General features: G+C 45.9%; 1 long non-coding RNA gene across 1 annotated transcript; it reads left to right on the top strand.

Annotated features, from left to right (window-relative positions):
- The first annotated feature begins 12,125 nt into the window (after positions 1–12,125).
- LOC144791157 (uncharacterized) lies at positions 12,126–16,605 on the top strand. The gene is made up of 3 exons (XR_013602314.1): positions 12,126–12,280; positions 14,384–14,494; positions 16,439–16,605. It is a non-coding gene; the product is annotated as an uncharacterized LOC144791157 (long non-coding RNA).
- The last annotated feature ends 2,356 nt before the right edge of the window (positions 16,606–18,961 follow it).

Raw genomic sequence — 18,961 nt, 5'->3', positions numbered from 1 at the left:
TCTTTTACAGACCATAGGGCTGATCAATCAATCAATCAACCAGGTGCTTTTAAAGCAAGCTACTCACCCGTGAGGGTCTCAAGGATCTGAGGGGACTGCAGCTCCGGGTCAGCTGAAGAGCAAAGTCTTGAGGTTCTTCCTGAAGGTGTACAGGGTAGGGAAGTGTCTGATGTTGACTGGGAGCTTGTTCCAGGCCTTGGCCGCGACATAGGAGAAGGCTCTTCCACCTGCTCTGGTTCTGCGGATGCACGGGGTCTCTGCTCGGCAAGGTTGGCGGAGCTGAGGATTCTTTTGCGTACATGGAAAGAGGCACTTTCGTTGAGGTATTTGGGTCCGAAGTTGTGTAGGGATTTGTAGGCGCGGGTGAGTAGCTTGAAGGTTACTCTCTACTTGATGGGGAGCCTGTGGAGGTCTTGCAGGTGTTGGGTCATGTGCTCATGTCGTGGGGTGCCAAGGATGAGTCTTATTTGCGGTGTTCTGGATGGTCTGGAGTGGGTTTTGTTGATTCCAGGGTAGAGGGCATTACCGTAGTCCGGTCTGCTGGTGATGAATGCTTGGGTGACGGTCTTTCTGGCTTTGGAGGGGATCCACTTGAAGGTCTTGCGGAGGATGCAGAGGGTGTTGAAGCAGGTAGAGACGATGACATTGATCTGGCGAGTCATGATGAGGAGGAGTCTAGAATGATGCCGAGGTTCTGGGCCGTGTCCGTCCGGCTGGCTGGGTTTCCGAGGGCAGAGGGCCACCAGGTGTTGTCCCAAGTGGAGGGGGAGGGTCCAAGGACGAGGACCTCTGCCTTCTCCGGGTTGAGTTTTAGGCAGCTGTTGCTCATCCAGGCTGTGACGTCTTTCATTCCTTCCTGGAAGTTGTATCTGGTGTCTTCGGGGTGCGTCGTGAGGGAGAGGATGAGCTGGGTGTCGTTGGCGTAGGATACTATGCTGAGCCCATGCTGTCTGACGATGGTGGGGAGGGGGCCCACGTATATGTTGAACAGCATGGGGCTGAGGGATGATCCTTGAGGTGCTCCGCAGTTGATCTCTGTGAATTTGGAGAGGAAGGGTGGGAGTCTAATCCTTTAGGTTCTGCGGGTGAGAAAGGAGCCGATCCAGTCAAGAGCGGTCCCCTGTATGCCAGTGTCATGGAGTCTGGCTGCAAGAGTGCGGTGGGAGACTGTGTTGAATTCTGCGGAGAGGTCTAGCAGGATGAGGGCCGCAGTGTGGCCCTGGTAGAGTAGCAAGAGGATGTCATTGGTGGCTACAAGGAGGGCGATCTCAGTGCTATGGTTACTGCGGAATCCAGACTGGGAAGATTCAAAGATGGCGTTCTTTTCGTTGAAGGTGGTCAGCTGGGCGGTGACGAATTTCTCTGTGACTTTGTCTGTGAAGTAAAGGAGAGAGATGGGCCAGTAGTTTTTCAGGTCCGTCGGGTCAGCCGAGGGTTTCTTGAGGAGGTGCTTGAACTCAGTCCACTTCCAGTCTTTGGGAAAGATGCCAGATTCAAAGGAGGCATTGATGGTCCGGCGTAGTTTGAGTGCTATGGTGGCGGCGGCTCTGTGGAAGATGTGCGGCGATCAGGGGGCCATATGGGCTCCTGAATGGGTGCTCTTCATGGTAATGGTGGTATCTTCAGTGGTGACCGGTATCCAGGTGGTGATGGTGGGCTGGCTGTCATTGTTGGAGGGGAGGGTGGTTTCTGGAGACTGTTTGCTGAAGTTGTTGTAGAGGGCTTTGATTTTCAGGTCGCTGGGGGGTTGGTGAACTGCTGGATGAGGTTGAAGAGTTCCATTGAGTTGTTGGCGTTGGTGAGGATTTTGTTCCGCATGAAGGTCCTCTTGGTGGCTCTTATGCGTTGGTGGTATACTGTCATGGCGTTCTTGTAGGCGGTCTGGTCTTCGGTGGTTTTGCTGTTTCTCCAACATTTTATGAGACGTCTGCAGGAGTGTTTGGATTCTTGGAGGTCAGTGGTGAACCAGGCAGCCTTCAGTAGGCGTTGTCTGTCGGAGTGGCGAAGGGGTGCAAGCTTGTCTGTGCATCTGATGATCCAGTGGTGTAGTTCCTTTGCTTCGGAGTTGGCGTTGGTCATGGCGGAGGGGGGTCTTGGGTGAGGGTGGAGTTGAGGTGCTCCTTTGTGACCTTACTCCAATTCCTTCATGGTGGGCATGGAGAAAGCTTGTGTACGGTGTTGGTGTTGAAAGAGACATGTACGCAGTGGTAGTCTGTCCAGAGGGGCTGCGAGGAGTGGCTGATGTGGGTGTTGATCCCTCCTGCGAAGAAGGGGTCGAGGATGTGTCCAGCCTTGTGGGTGGAGGTCAAGATGAGCTGCCTCAATCCAAAGTTGGTGAGGTTGTCCAGGAGGGCGGTGGAGTCGGGGTCACTGCGGTTGTCGAGGTGGAAGTTCAGGTCTCCAATGTAGTACATGGAGGCGATGGCGTGGGGTGCGATGAGCTCGGCAATGGTGGTGGTGAAAGAAGCACAAGATCCAGGGACTCTGTAAGTGAGTGTGCCGCGAAGCGTGGCTCTGGGGCTGGTCTGGATCTGGATCTGGAAGTGAAGGTGTTCAGTGTTGGAGAGGGAGTCGCTCTTGCTGGAGGTGGAAAGTTGGAGGGAGCTCTTGTGTGCGACGGCGAGTCTACCTCCTGGGCGGTGGGGGCGGTCCTTTCTCTGGATCTTGTATCCATGGGTGATGGCGGTGGCAATCGGGTGCAAAGGCAGCATTAGCTCAGGTTTCCGTGAAGAAGGCAACATCTGGTGAGAGGGTGTTGAGGTGGTCCCAAATCTCTATGGTGTATTTGTAGAGGGAGCGTACATTGAGGAGTATGCACTTCAGTGCTTAGGTTGTGCGGGCATCTGGTGTGGGTGCGGCTGTCGCCGGGTGCTGTGGATAGTGAAGGATTGTTGGCAGTGTCTGTAGGAGAACTGGCCGTGGGTGGTGTTCGGCATCAACCACTGACAGTAGTTGTTCCTTCCGGGGTTGAGTGCGAAGAGGTGGGTGGATCGGAAAGCCAGGGTCCCTGGTGCTGGTTGCGGCTGGGCCACGAACGGGTGCAGACAAGCTTGCCTTTGGCGCGCCAGCGGCACGGCCGCCCAGCAGGTGCCATTAAATAGGGGAGGGAGGCGCAGCTGGGAGGTTGGAGCGGGATCCAGCAGGGAGGAGGGGCCATGGGGCAGCAGGAGCAGGAAGGAAACGGGCACGTGGACACTAAAGGCCAAACACAGAACAAAGAGCAGTAAGGCAAATAATAGAGACAATAGGTCACTGACAAATAATAAAGCAAAGGGAGCTGACAAATAATAAAACATAACGGCACTGACAATAATAAAAACAAAAGTGCACAGACAAGACAGCAGAAGAAGCAGGCACAGACAAGACGGCAGAAGAAGCGGGCATAAAACCAGAGTGGATAGCAGCCTTGAACCCCTATTAGGTGGACGTGAGCGAGATCAGAAGCACAGAGAGCGGAGATGCTGGGGAGAGAGCAGGTGTCAGACCAGGTGGTCAGAGGTCTTGCTTGCGCTCCCTCGCAGCGGCCGCCATTAAATGTGAAGGGGGAGGGAGGCGCAATTGGGAGGCAGGAACTGGTGGGAGTTGGGCCGCCGGGGCAGAAGCAGCAGGAAAGAAACTGGCACGGGGACATTAAAGGCCAAAAACAAAACAAGACGCAGTAAGGCAAAGGCAAATAATGGAGACAAAATATATATTATTATTTTTTTTTTTTCAATGCAGACAGACAGTTTTCCTAATAGGAAAATGAGATGTGTTTAAAACAGCAAATGAATACTTTTATAAACATTTTGTGGGAGCAGGCACTAGTGCCAGGAACTACTACCTGCTTGTAAAATTTGTTTTTATCAATATTCACAAAGGGGAAGGCTTCCCGGATGTGAATATTTACCACCCATTTTGATTTGGTGGTAAAGATTTATCAAACACTTGCATTGGCCTTGAGTCATACAAGGTGACGCAAGGGCAGCGCAAGATTGGGAAGGCGTCCAATGTGTGCAGTGTGTCCCTTTCTGCCCAAAAACAATCCTGGCTGTAACGAGGCAAGCTTACACCATGGTGAAATGATCCCTATGTGGGTGTCTGTGTTGGCACTCGGCAGCCATAAGTGCACAAGGGCAGAGGGAGAGCAGGAATCTGCTAAATCAAAGTAGATATGACGCATTCCTGCCCTCTCCATTTGATGCAGCACAGTGTACCAAGTTGTCTTGCTTTGGTGATTTGTGCCAAATATTAGTAAATTTGCCCTTTAATGTTTTGCGGCTGGGTATCCATCACTAAACCTTAATGCATAAGTTAAGTAATTAGTATTTGGAAGGGACATCCTTTACATGCCCCTTCCAAATACCAATTCTGTATTTATCCTAAAACCCCAATTGTGATTTATTAACATGTTACCAAATCGCAATCTGGATTTTGTACATTAAAAAAGCTATTTTGCTCTCATATGACCCATAATTATTTCTACTGCATAGCGCTGGCAGACTAGGGGGGAACCAGTATAAACAGCACCTGCTTTTCCTGGTACTCACTATTGCCAAGCGCAACATCGCCCAGTTATGGAAGGGGGCTTCTCCCCCGACATTGGGGAAATGGAGAAAAGACCTAGACAAATGCATGGAAGCAGAGATTGCTGTGTTCCAAGCACGAGGCTGCCCCTAGAAGCACAGGAAAATATAGTCCAGATGGGCAAGATATCGGGGTTTAGAATTACCACTCTTCTCTCTCAGACCCCTTGATGGGAGATTTTGTCTGTGCTCCCGTGACCACAACACAACATATACTATACCTCATCATTGCCTTTACATGTCCTCAGCCGAACTTCCTCAGATGGACGGTATCGGATCTGTCTGTGCCAAGTTTTTTTTGTTATACATGCATGCTTTGCAGTTAATAATGTATACATGCTGTTTTCAATGTGTATATGCACGGCTGCGGCCCAAACTGTACCTCGGAAATTCAATAAAATATGTAATAAAAAAAACGAGTTACTTCATTCTCTCTGTACTGATTATGTAAAAAAAAAAAAAAAAATTCTAATAAATTCGTTTGAAATAAAAAAATAATAAAAAAATAAAATAATATTTAAAAAAAACTATTTTGCAGTTGGAAAGGCTCAAATTTGACCTTCGTGGACGTAAAATCGCTTGGTTCATCAGGACCATGGATATCTGGTCCGATATTCCAATTTGGTTAAAGAGAAACATAACGAGACTGGTATATTGTAATCCGGGCACTGGGAATATAGTGGCCCGCAACACGGACGTGATGTGATGGCTGTCCTATTGTGCTATGTCCATTAATGAGGCCAACTACTTCCATAATATAGCGCCTAAGCGGGCACTAGGTTTTAATAAGCTTTCATGAGAACTCATGAATTCTTCCAATACTTCATAGCCTGATCCAGTATCTAGGAGCAATATTTCTCTGTAGCAGTTTAATGTGTAGGTGCTGATGATAATTCGGCTTTTTTGCATCAGGCCTGCTTTCAGGTTTGGAAGGTCTGAGGGGCTCTCTTCCGGTTCAGCCTTGAAAGCTCAGCAGTGACAGCAGTATTGGAGTAGCCACTGAACCAAATTACAGAAACAAAATGGTGGGCGTGCCTGTGCGAATATTTGCATAGCTACACCTGCGGGGTGAAAGTGAGATAAGAGGAAGCAAGCAGGGCGTAGTAAATGGGAATTATCATGGGGGTGTTCCCTTTCGAACCAATACGTTTGTCATCAAATGGTGACTTTTCTCCTTTGGCTCCTGTGTACACAGCGCATGCCTATCAGCCCATCAGGGCTGGACTGAGCCTCGCAGTACTGGGCCTGACTCACACGGTCCCCGGGCGCCACCCAAGATAGAGGCTCTGTCTGCAAAACCCAATCCGGTGCCCTTATGAGAAGTCTGCCCCACAGCTCGTAGCAGATATAAAAGTTAGTCCGTGCACCTGATAATAGTCCATTGTCTCCCCAGCGTCCACAGAGGCCTGTAACCTGCTGCTCAAAGCACAGCTACAACAGAGGGCAAACATGAAAACCCTGGTAAGTAACCATCAAGCTTCCTCTAAAAATGTGAAATGCGATGCTGGGATTTGCCATATAATCAATCTTTTTTTTTTATCTAGCAGCAGAAAAGCATATGTCGACAGTTTTAGAGTGATTTATTTATCTATCTATCTATCTATCTATCTATCTATCTATCTATCTATCTATCTATCTATCTATCTATCTATCTGTCTGTCTGTCTGTCTGTCTGTCTGTCTATCTATCTATCTATCTATCTATCTATCTGTCTGTCTGTCTGTCTGTCTGTCTGTCTGTCTGTCTGTCTGTCTGCCTGTCTGTCTGCCTGTCTGTCTGCCTGTCTGTCTGTCTGTCTGTCATATTCAGTACCATAACATAATGAATGAATGAATACATTTATTGTTTGGTTACTCAAAACCATTACATTAAAACCAAAGTACAAAAATTACAAAAGTTAAAAGAGACAGAGAAGTCATCCTCTTTGAGGCCAAGTCTGTGTAATTCAAATGTGAGTGCTTGTGGGCTGAAAGGAGTAGTCTCCATAGTCTTGCGGCCCAGCATGCATCGGCTAAGTCTCTGGTCGTTTTAGCTGGAGATGGCCATCAGCTTAGTGCGAGTCTGTTGAATAAATTTGCCAAATGTGGCCATCTGTTTTACTGAGTTCAATGTGTATAATTGATTTACCGCCTCCTTTGCGGTACTCGTCCCCAGAAAAATGATGGGCCTGAGATAAAGGCTGCGAGCTGTACGCAGGGCCGGGCAGCAAAATAGGAGGTGGGCCAGAGACTCCGGTTTGTATTTACAGAGCCTGCATTCCTTGGTCGCTGAACCTGTCCGTTCAGTGGTGTATAATTCTTTAAGGGGCAGGGGATGTAATCTGTAGGATAAAATCTTGTGTAAGGCTGGGCGGCCCACTGCCTGCGTGGGTATTTAGAATTGTGCACTGTATGCGGCAGACTTTGGGACTCGTGGAGGCCTCTTTTTGCCAGTGACTCCAAGTCCAGTGCACCAGAGCAGATGCGGACTTGTTTTTTGATTGCATTTTTGATGGCAGGAAAATTAACTAGCTCAGAGTCCCAGTTCTCCGTAGCTAAGTTAAGGAGATCCTTTGCCGCGGTGAGGGTCGCTGACCAAGGGTTCCCAGGTATCAGGAAGATGTTTTTTAAGACTGCCTTCAATGTTTTATCATGTGCCGCTGTTGTAAGGTAGTAGTATTTGCTCAAGGTAGCCATCTCTTCCAGCTTTTGTTGGTTCAGAGAAAATTCTAGTCGTACAAGAGTGTGTCTAGTGCACGCGGGTAGGTGGAATAGTCTCTTGTATGCGCTACAGTTCATTTTTTCCAAGTCCTTGTTTAGTTTTCCAGGGAACGTTTGTTGGGCGTAATTCAGGGCTGGAATTAGTTTTGCCTTTAGTACTCTTTGGATAGCCATTGTGGTGGGGCTGTGTAAGGTGGCTTGTAATTTGCAAAGGGCGTAGGTAATTGTTTTCCCTTTGCATTGAATTTTCCTTAGATGAGCACTGGGTAGCCCCGATTCATGGTACCAAATGCCCAGGTAGTTGTATTGCTGCGTACATCCCAGAATCAAGTGACCAAGCCTCCATTTAGCTAGTTTTTTTTTCGGCTAGTGCCCGAAGGTGACAATTTGTGATTTGGATGGATTGGCCACCAACCTGTTTTTATCGTTGTAAATTGCCAGGGCCGCAAGCGCCTTTTGTAGGTCTACTTTGGTATGATCCAGAACCACCAAGTCATCGGCGTATTGCATAAACTGGATTCTTGGTGTAGCTAAAGCCGCTCCAGTCAAGGCTTGGTCCATGTCTGCTGTGTATAAATTAAACAGCAGCGGTGCTAGGACTCACCCTTGCTTTAAACCTCGGTCCGTTTCAATCTTCTCTGATGCGGAATCGCTCGAAAGTTTGATTCTGACCCACGTTCTTTGGTACAGCGACTGAATTGCTTTCAACAGGGCTGGATTGTACCATAACATAAGGGTAACCACAATCGTAATTATAATACGATTCACAAAAAAAAACACCTGCACATTGCCGGCGAGGTTTTTACCTTGCAATAATTCATCATCCCGTGGTTAGAATATGCTGCCAGGTAGATAAAAGGACAAAATAATTTGTCCTTTATATTTGTGGCTTTATAGTGGAGATTCTGCAATACTCCTACTGCATGCCGTTACTCTCACTTTTTCTGATACACTTACCTGGTGGTTAACCTGTGTGTTGCAAAGAGCGTCTACCATGCAGATCAGTACACTGTATTTTATGTGGATAGATCAGTGGGTTACTGCTTTTGTCATTTTGCGTACAGTTCATAAATTGTAATATTAAATATAGCAGTGACCTATGAACTGTCACCAAAGAGCTGCATACAATGTGCATGGTGTAGGTTTGAGCTTTATGTTTTTCAAGCAGTCTTTCATTATCCTGATGTTGCTAAAAAGTATTGTTTGGCTAGAAATACATTCCTAGTAGTAAAGTCAACCCAACAACTGTGGAACGTTTTAAATCCTGGGTTTGCACTTCTCCAGACCAAAAATCTTCACATATAAAGCCCGTATTGTTCTCTGCAACATTTCCTATGCACTGATTTACATATGTATGAATATTGTCTGTTTATAATGTGTGTGTGTGATGTAAAGTGCTCCGACACCCTACACTGGTATCACTAGCACTAGAAAACAAATTAATTAGCGCCGGGATGCCCCGTTGGGGTCGCTGTGCGCTTTATAAAATACACAAATAAATAAATAAATGCATGTGAGAGGGGTATGGAGAGATGAGGGACACTTTTGGAGGATGATGGTGAGGGAATCCATGGAAAAGGAGGTCAAGGGGAGAGGTGGCAGCAAAAACAGATTGTTGCACCAGGCGCCACCAATGCTAAAGCATGGCCTGGTATAATATAATGCACCAAGCCAAAGATATATTTGTGAATTGAGGGACATATTCCTAGGGTCTCATAATAAATGTATAAATGTATTTGACGGAGAAGCATCTATCTAGATAGTATGGCCAAGCTAATGGATGTTCTTTTTTTGATGAACCCACTATACACTGTGAGTTTGTGAAAGATGATGCAATGTACTGAAAGGCAATTTCTGTTTTATGATCATGCAGCCACATACAATTTGTTGCACCCAGTGGCGTAGCAAGGGGAGCGTAACGCCCCGGGTGACATGGGTTTTGGGGGCGGCGCTCTCCCCCAACCCCTCGGTTGTACCAGCGGCCGTTGTGGAGCGGGAGCCATGTGGGAATCAACCCCCCCGGCTATCGTGGGAATCACCCCAGCACCCCCTCCTGGCCATCGTGGGAATCCGTCAGCACCCCCCGCTCTGACATGTGGCCGCACAGGGCGGCCAATGGTCTACCTACGTCCCTGGTTGCACCCGTACTCAGATTAGGCAAAGGCAGACAGTGTCTCTTGTGAACCTGTATGATAATATGTTTATGCTTTTACTGGTATATGAGCAGATATTACAAGGTTGTTATGCATGGCTCTCATAGAGAGCCGTTATCGTTTGTTTCAGTTTCTGAAAGTCATAACTCCTTGCTATGTCATCGCGACAGTTGATGACAAAATTGGTTATTAACTGTTGTGATGTCTTAAAGGCCTTCTAGATCCAGTGACAGAGCTCTCCGAGAGCCTGTCAGCCCTGCTCTGCTTTTCCGCTTTGACTGAAAGCAGAAAGCACAGCTGTAGGAGGGGGAAGGAAGGCATGGGAGGTGGTGGGGGTTGGTTAAGTATGGTAGGTAAAATATCAATTTTTCACATGTGCCTCAGGGAGGACAGGACATGCTATGTATAGCTCTCCCATTATCCTCCGCCCCTGTGCAGTAGTTGAAGGCAGATGATTTTGGGGGTCAGACATAACATGCCTGGGTCTCCAGTGACCCGATTGCAGAGAAAAAGGCAGTTGGTGGTCTCACCGGCATCTCCTGGTTTTCATCAGCCCCGGCCGGTGGTGGGAGTACCTGCCGGGCGGTGACGTGGGGCAGGGTGGGTAGTAATGTATGGATTATGGAGTTTAACAGGTAAGTAAACATAAAAATAAATAAAACGAATTTCGTTGCACCAAATGCGATGCAGTGCGCACAACTAAATTAGTTTTATTTATTTATATGTTTTCTTACCTGTTAAACTCCATAATCCATACATTACTACCCCCCACTCTTCCCCTCCCCCTCCCCACGTCACCGCCCGGCATGTACTCCCACTACCGACCGCAGCTGGTTTTCATGGACCTAAAGGAGACGGGAGACCTGCTTTCTGGTCTGCTGTGGCTATTTTCTATTGAAGATAGCGAGAATGTGCTCCCCCCCTTCTTCCCCCACAGCGCCTTGAGACCCCTCGGGTGTGTAGCTGCGCTTTATAAACCTGATTGATTGATGATACGTTCTAATATCGTAACTTCGAGCACCGTGGAAGGTCTTATAAGGTTAAATAAAATTTTACAGGCATCTATCACAGCCCGTATTTTGATAAAACTGTGGGCTTCAGGTAAGTATTTCCCTCTGTTGTGGGATTCCAGCTGAGAAGGCATGTAAAGTGCTATGGATGTGTTCTGTGCCGGGTGCATTTACAATGATGTCAGCCGACAAGAGGTTGTTGCACATCTTTTGGGTCATGTAGTGGCAGATCATCCTGTCAGTTCTTTTATCTGTACCAGATTCTGCTCCTGTGAACTCCCAATGGCACAGAGGCTCATATAATAATCCCATGCTGTTAAAACCATGGTGTGAAATAATTCAGTGTCGTTTCAGACATTGACAGTTTACTATATACACTTGTGACAGGTGTATTAATATAGTATATGCACTTATGAGAGGTGTGTTAATACGCTACATGCATTTGTGAGAGGGGCGTTAATTTATATGCACTAGAGAGAGGTGTGTTAATATTAATATACTATAGACACTTGTGAGGTATGTTAGCGGTGTGGTAGCATACTACGTACATTTGTGAGAGGTATGCTAATATACAGCATATCTACTTTGTGAGAGATGTGTTAAATTTACTCTGTGCACTTTACAACGGCCTACCATTACAACGCAACTTTTACAACGCAAACTATTACAACGCATTGCTCTGGGGGGCGCTCCAGGATAGGGAATAGGTTAATTTACTATCCAATAACCTTCCCTACTATCCACGGGGACTGGAGTTGGAATAGTAAATTAAACTATTCACTATCCAGCACCCCAAAGCGCTATGCGTTGTAATGGTATGCGTGGTAAAAACCGCGTTGTAAAGGTAGGCGTTGTAAAAGTATGCATTGTAACGTCATACATCCGCACTATGAGCAGTGTGTTAAAATACACGTGTGAGAGGTGTATTGATATAGTATATGCACTTGTGAGAGGAGTGTGAATATACTATATGCTTTTGTGAGAGGTGTGTTAATAATTTATATACACTTGTGGGAGGTGAGTTAATACAGTATATTCACTTGTGAGAGGTGTGTAATGTACCTTATACACTTGCATGGATGTGTTTTCGACTAGAACACTCCAACATGAAGATCTATTTGGAAATGCCAATGCCCTCTCATCCTCTTCGCGATGGCTATGAGTTGCATTATCTGGGAGGTGTGAAGGAGAGACGCATGTTATGCTGGAGCCTTGAACCAGCACTGGATAGGGTGATACCCTAGCTCTCAAGACTGTAAAATCTGGATATGGAACCTCCTTGAATACTGGAGAGATAAGATGTGACTTTTCTTTTTTCAGATCTTGGTTGCTTCCCTACTGGGGGTCTTTCTCAGCCCAGCACTTGCAGATGTAAGTAGACGACTCATAGAAGCAGATCTCTCTGCCTATTGTTCTAAGCAATGCCTTTGAGCCTGACTTCACTTGCAGCTGTTGACATGTCTATTTGTCTGTATGTCTGTTTATCCATCCAGTACCCATAACCAGATACCCACCACCAGTTCCTCCCACTATCTTTCCTACCCTTCTCCTGATTCCCCATTTGGCCTTCCTTGTCCTCCACCTTAGAGGTACCTCCAAAATACCTCCTTGCCCATACAAGTGCCAATACAGAGAGGGCACTCCTCCCCTTAAGTTTGTCTTCCAAGTACCACTCAGCTCTTACTGACAGACACAACATTGTGTTCCCTTAATAGTCCATCACCATCACCAACCAGGGCAACACCTGCGGCAGCGTCCACCAGACTGTCAACATCAACAATCAGGACAACATCGCCAACATCGTCGCGCATGCTGGCATTTCCTCCTCAAACTCCATCTTTGACTGGGGCAACGTGAGTAAACAGATATTTTTATCCTTCGCAAGTGTTTAGACAAGATTTGCTAGAAATATACCATGTTTAACGCATCACATTGACTTGTCTGCAAAATGCACTATCTGCCTCTTCTAAGCTTCCTGCAGTATATCCTACAGAAAACATCCACTGTGTTGCATGCACCCCACCATCATCTCCGGTGTACTGCACCCTGACCCTACCCTAGTATTTACACAAGCAACTACAATTAAGTGCAGCTGAAGCCCTTCCCAACACGTCCTTCTTGATTCGTCTCTTCAAGTTATCCCTCCATATCCACCAAAGGTGTCCAAGAGCAACTGCCAGAGGTTCAGATTATTTCAAGCATTCATATCCACCACTTTTTTACAGTCTGGCTGGTACTACCTTTAGTCATCAGAGGCTGCCTTTCTAAGTCTCATGCTCAGGGTCCCAGTTTCTTCTCCTTATCTTCACATGTTTTCTTTTTCTTCTCTCTTGGTTCCACGGCCTCTCGGGAGGGTTCTACTAACTTGAGTAAGAAGTTGGGAACCTCTTTGTTTTCGCTGCTCAAACATGTGCCTCATCCTTTCCCCTAAACATACCACAGTATAACGTACAAAAAGTATTTCTTACAACACCGTTGTTGCTACAACCGGATGCTTGAAAAGACTGAGGCCCATGAGCCTGGTCAGTATGCAAAACTAGCAATCCAGAACCCATTGGCCTACATAGTTGTCCCTTTTGTGCTGCCTAAGTGAGTTTCACAGTGTATTTTGTATTTATTTTTATACAGCGCATTATACCCAGAGGCGTGAAAGTTCTAGCACCAGTGTAGGAAGAATATTTCCAGATGTGGGTCTCAAGTTCACTCGGCCAAAAAACTCAAGCGACCTCTCACTGTTAAGGCCTTGTATGGCCAAGACTGGTCTGAGTTGGCTTGTCTTCCTGTTCAGATGGATCCTAGCCTGGCAGTCAGGTCTGAACCGTTCCTTCTGGGGCGGGACAAAGGCTGATTTGCTTATGGTTGGACCATGTCTTAAATGACACAGACGTGCTGAAAGAACAATGGACTTGAAGGTGGACCTCAGCGATTACCAGTAGTTGTGATTAATTCAAGCATTCAGACCATCACCTTGCACTGACTAAGTTACACAGTTAAGACTCAGCTACATTAGGGAGGACTTGGGAATTCCTGGTTCTTAAAAGGGTGATAGGTGCATAAAATAGATGATGAGGGGGATGGCTCCCGAAATGTTTTCAATATGAATGCGAGGGAGAAGCCGGACAACATTTAGGAACTGTTCTTGTGCCTTTTGAAAGAAATGAATCACGTTGGAAGCCTCTGATCACTCTTCTCCATGCCCACTTACTTAATTCTGGTCGTCATTGTGAATTAACGAAGTTTATCTCTAGAATCAATTAGTCTGACCTGCATCAAAAAAGGGAATAAGGCTTGTTTGCCTCAAAGTTTACAAACAAGGCTATAGAGACCTATATGCTAAACCTCCTATTACAACACTAAAACCTGCCCCTGGTTGTATCTTGTTCCAGTTGTTGTGTATCATAACCCATTACTGCCTTTTGAATCCTACTGGAAGAGCGCTCTCTAGGGTGACAATATAGTTGTAGTGGGTGCACAACAGGCATTCCAAATTATGGTGGACTGCAACAGCCTGTTGGTAAATTTGAGGTCTGTGTGGGTTTGGGGTGGATGAAAGAAGTCTTATAGCCAGGCTGGAACCTCACCTTGGCAACCTTCCTACCACTTGATTTCTACCTTGATATACTTTGGATCCTCTTCCTACATCAATTAAGGGCAAGTAGCCTATCCCAGTGTTTGTGGCAGGCTTGTTTCCCTGCAATGGAGCAGTGGACTGACGTGGCTAGCCATCCAAGCCTTAGTGTTAGTCACAGGCACAAGCATTCCATGAAATCTCCAAATTTGCTCATAGAGACAAGTCCACCTCTGCCTAGCTCCTGCATGGAGTTGAGTGAGTACAGATGGGCCTCGGGTGTAATGTAACTCTACTCCACTCTGGAAGTAGTTGGGTAATCAAGGAGTGATATGAGTGCATAATGTTCTGTACTTACTGACCAGGCATGTTTATCCTCTTCACTCAGGGCTTCATTGCTACCCAGGCTGTCTCCCGTCGGGCCTGCTATGTTTCACCCATGAACAAGGCTAGATTCCCAAGTCTGCAGGAATTCCAGCGGATTGCCAATACCCGCCAGGTAAGACTTACTCCTGTTGCCCTACGCAATGTTGTATGCCAGATGCAGTATGCTGATACTGTTTGAGCTCTCCGTGCAGAGTACAGTGCTGACAACACTTGGATCACTTCAATGCTGAAGGTAGGCCGGATTAGCATAAACCTTTCCTAAGGGGTAACCTGTCAGATAAGGATCTCTGCACAGAAAACTCAGATCGCGCATCACCAAATGGAGATTACGTGTACCCCTATCCAGCAGTTGCAAGGTGTGCTGATTTAGGCACAGTCCCACCACGGCTAAGGGGTTGGGAAATAGATTTGCTCATGGGATTGAGAAGGGAAGAGGCCATGTAAATGCGGTGAACATTTGTGTTGCATTTCTAACTTTTACACCACTTCTAAACATACCATTAAATGGAGTAGGTGGAAATTGTGTGGTAGCTATGAGAACACACCCTAAAAAAAAGAAAAAAGGGGAAAATATTGCTCAAATGCATATTTTCCCTAACCCTCCCTATGCTGAAGTTGGTTCACCCTACGTAGTAGGTTTATAGAAACAGGACCATGAGATAGGAAAAACAATGTTTATATGAAAATCCATGACAGTGAATAGGGAACAATTTAAATCTAAAACAATTGTATGTGTAATTTTATGCTTGGACATCAACACCCTTCAGTATGGATCAACAAGGGTTGTATTGAGCTTCTAGTTTTGCATTATGTGGCACAAGTGCACTCAACTTCTTTAACCCCTTCGCTGCGGGTTTTTTTTTCCCGCTGTGCTGGGGGGAGGGGGCGCGCACAGCGCCCGCATGCTCTTGACGAGCTGAGCTCGTCATGAGGCACGGCGCTCCTGTGCTCATGACGAGCTCAGCTCTTCACAGGTGCATTACCTGCCGTGGAACGCTCAGCACAGCAGGGGAATTATCCCCGCATGCGAGCGTTCCACGGCTCATGACGAGCTGAGCTCGTCATGAGCACCAGAGCGCCGTGGCTCATGACGAGCTCAGCTCGTCATGAGCATGGAAGAGTTTAATGCAGAATGTTTGAGGGGTGCTCCATCGTGTGCAATAAATGTTAAAAAAATTATATTGCACTGTAGTAATGAAAATATGTCATAATGCAATCACAATTGTTCTGGTGCTCAAAATAATATATTGATGGATGTAATAATCTGGGTACAAGGAATAGCGATATTTACCGCAAAATGCGCTTAGCGCATTTTTTTTATCGCTGCCTATCACTGGATATATTACCAGAGAAAACATGCTATTAGCAACATTTTTCTCTATTGTGCTAAAATATCCAGCGATAGCGGCGAAATGCGTGAATATCGCCCGAAATCCAGCGATGTTCACGCATTAATGCCAATGGGGACTTAACCTAAAAATACACCTCCCATTGGATAAACAGGTAAGTCATGTTTTTAGCAGGCGTTAGATTATAGTGATAATCACGCTTAGCATGATTTTTTTTATCGCTTTGCCTGCCTTGCTAATAGGCGATAGCTGTGTTAGACTGTTTTCAGTCGCTAACAGTTTGGGTACGCCCACTTTGCATGTCATTAGCGATAAATATCGCTGACATGTAAAGCGGGCCCCAAACCGGTCGCTATCGCCTAAAAGCTGTCGCTAACTGCTGTTAGCGACAGCTTGCTAATTGGGCAATAAAATTATCGCCGCTTTAGCGGCAAAAAGTGCCACTAGAGCGGCGATATGGCCCATGCTAATATGCCCCTACGATTGTTATCTTATGGAGTATGCAAAAAAGACTGAAAAGTTAACGCCTTTTATGATAATGTTCACCAGAGTATAAGACTTTGTGTTGCATTGATTGACGTCAGATTTGCGTGACATATGAAGTTCTGAGTTACAATTCTTCTGAATGGGTGAGCTTGAACTAAATCAGGGGGAGCAAAGGGCACAAAAGTGATAGTGAAAGGTCTCTTGTTTTTTACTTCTCTCAGATGAAACCAAAAAACAGCTACCCTGAGTTCCGGCTGCAGTACTCTGGTGTCCCAGAACCACTTGACAACCTGGGCCGCTTCGGGCCACACATTGAAACTCTGTGCAGGAATGTGCCCACCTACATGGTCTACCCTGTCCGGCGTAAGTACAAAGAGTCTGGGCCGCACACTACGAACAGTAGCAGCAATGAAGATAGTAGGCCACGGGTACTCCCACACTTTTTATGAGGGGACAAATATATGGCCTGCATGGGGATCAAAGGCCGCACTTATGTCAGAAACAGGATTGGCGGGGCGGGTGGGGAGGAGCGTGGAGTTGGGGACAGGGAGAGGGGATTTTGTGTGATGGGACATGTTCATGCATAGTTACCAACATTTAAAAGAAAAAATCCCGGGACGCTACAGATAGAAAGTTCTTGTTTGCGTACCTGTGTGTAATAAAGAGGAACACTTTCTGCAACAATATTACCCGGGACAGTCTCCAACTTCCTGGGATTGTCTCTTCAAAAAGGGACAGTTGGCAGCTATTGTGCATGGAGTAAACTTCTAGTAGCAGTTTTGGGAGGGTATATTCCATACTAACCCCTCTGGGGTGGGAGAGGTGTGGTGCAGAGGCCTGACCAGCTGACTCCAGAGAGTGGGGATCACAGTTTAATCCCCAGCGGCAGCAAAGCATCTGTAAATCAAGAAGGAATGTCCCCACGAAGAATGGACAATATAAAAGTGTCCAACTTCAATGTGTATTTCCTAGAAAAAAACTATTATTTAACGGACAGCACGCCACCAATTGGGCGGGAAAGGCAAAGGTACAAGGTTTGGCGTTATACTTCTCCAATTCGCATTCGAGCTACAAGGTGTTATCACCGACACTAATATTTGAAGGAGACCAAAGTACAAACATTAATCATAAAATACAATGAATAAAAGAAGATAGATGATTCCCACACTATGCGTTTTATAAAACTCTGTTACAATTTATTTTGATACAAAAACAATTTTACATCATCACAATATTTAAAAACATGTCATACAATTTAAAAAAAATTTCATGTTACATTAAAAACACAAAAGAATCAAAAAAGTCGACGTGGCGTTTCGGTATTCTGGTGGTAGACCTTCTTCAGGACTGATTCTTGTTCCAGTAGGATTTCTTATGACTACTGGGCACTGCTTTATGCTTTGCAAAAGGAATCCTGAAGGCTTCGGAATAATAGACCTGCCCCCGGTTTCTCTACACACTTCTTATTTTGTGGTGTCACTTATTTAAAGACGAAATATTCGCAACCCTTTGAGTTGTCGTTTATATTATTCCATCTTCTGCTGAGCAAGTCTCTCTCTGCTCTGTCTTAGGTTATACATGTTTCAGGGTATTTGACCACCAGGAGGAGCCACCGTTCTATTGGTCGTGGTTGCCGTATTATTGGCTATTCGATTTGGGAGACGGCTATCTCTTCATTAAGCCCCATTAATTCACGGTCGGTCCGTTTTCAATTTGGTCCGTTCCGCGATCATTAAGTCGGCCTCCCCGCTCCTCCGTTCCTGGCAGCCCGTCCTTGATCTTCGGAAGATCCCGGACGTAAGGAGCAAGGACGGGCTGCCAGGAACCGAGGAGCGGGGAGGCCGACTTAATGATCGCGGAACGGACCAAATTGAAAACGGACCGACCGTGAATTAATGGGGCTTAATGAAGAGATAGCCGTCTCCCAAATCGAATAGCCAATAATACGGCAACCACGACCAATAGAACGGTGGCTCCTCCTGGTGGTCAAATACCCTGAAACATGTATAACCTAAGACAGAGCAGAGAGAGACTTGCTCAGCAGAAGATGGAATAATATAAACGACAACTCAAAGGGTTGCGAATATTTCGTCTTTAAATAAGTGACACCACAAATTAAGAAGTGTGTAGAGAAACCGGGGGCAGGTCTATTATTCCGAAGCCTTCAGGATTCCTTTTGCAAAGCATAAAGCAGTGCCCAGTAGTCATAAGAAATCCTACTGGAACAAGAATCAGTCCTGAAGAAGGTCTACCACCAGAATACCGAAACGCCGCGTCGACTTTTTTGATTCTTTTGTGTTTTCAATGTAACATGAAATTTTTTTTAAATTGTATGACATGTTTTTAAATATTGTGATGATGTAAAATTGTTTTTGTATCAAAATAAATTGTAACAGAGTTTTATAAAACGCATAGTGTGGGAATCATCTATCTTCTTTTATTCATTGTATTTTATGATTAATGTTTGTACTTTGGTCTCCTTCAAATATTAGTGTCGGTGATAACACCTTGTAGCTCGAATGCGAATTGGAGAAGTATAACGCCAAACCTTGTACCTTTGCCTTTCCCGCCCAATTGGTGGCGTGCTGTCCGTTAAATAATAGGTTTTTTCTAGGAAATACACATTGAAGTTGGACACTTTTATATTGTCCATTCTTCGTGGGGACATTCCTTCTTGATTTGCTAACTTTCCCGCCAGTCCCCAATAAGTCTGTGTGGGGTCCTCCTTCTTTTTATAAAGCAAA

The sequence above is a fragment of the Lissotriton helveticus genome, chromosome 11 (assembly GCF_964261635.1).
Source record: "Lissotriton helveticus chromosome 11, aLisHel1.1, whole genome shotgun sequence".
In the NCBI taxonomy this organism is placed as follows: domain Eukaryota; kingdom Metazoa; phylum Chordata; class Amphibia; order Caudata; family Salamandridae; genus Lissotriton; species Lissotriton helveticus.
Note: the sequence above shows the minus strand (reverse complement) of the source record. Positions and strands in the feature narration are given on the sequence as shown.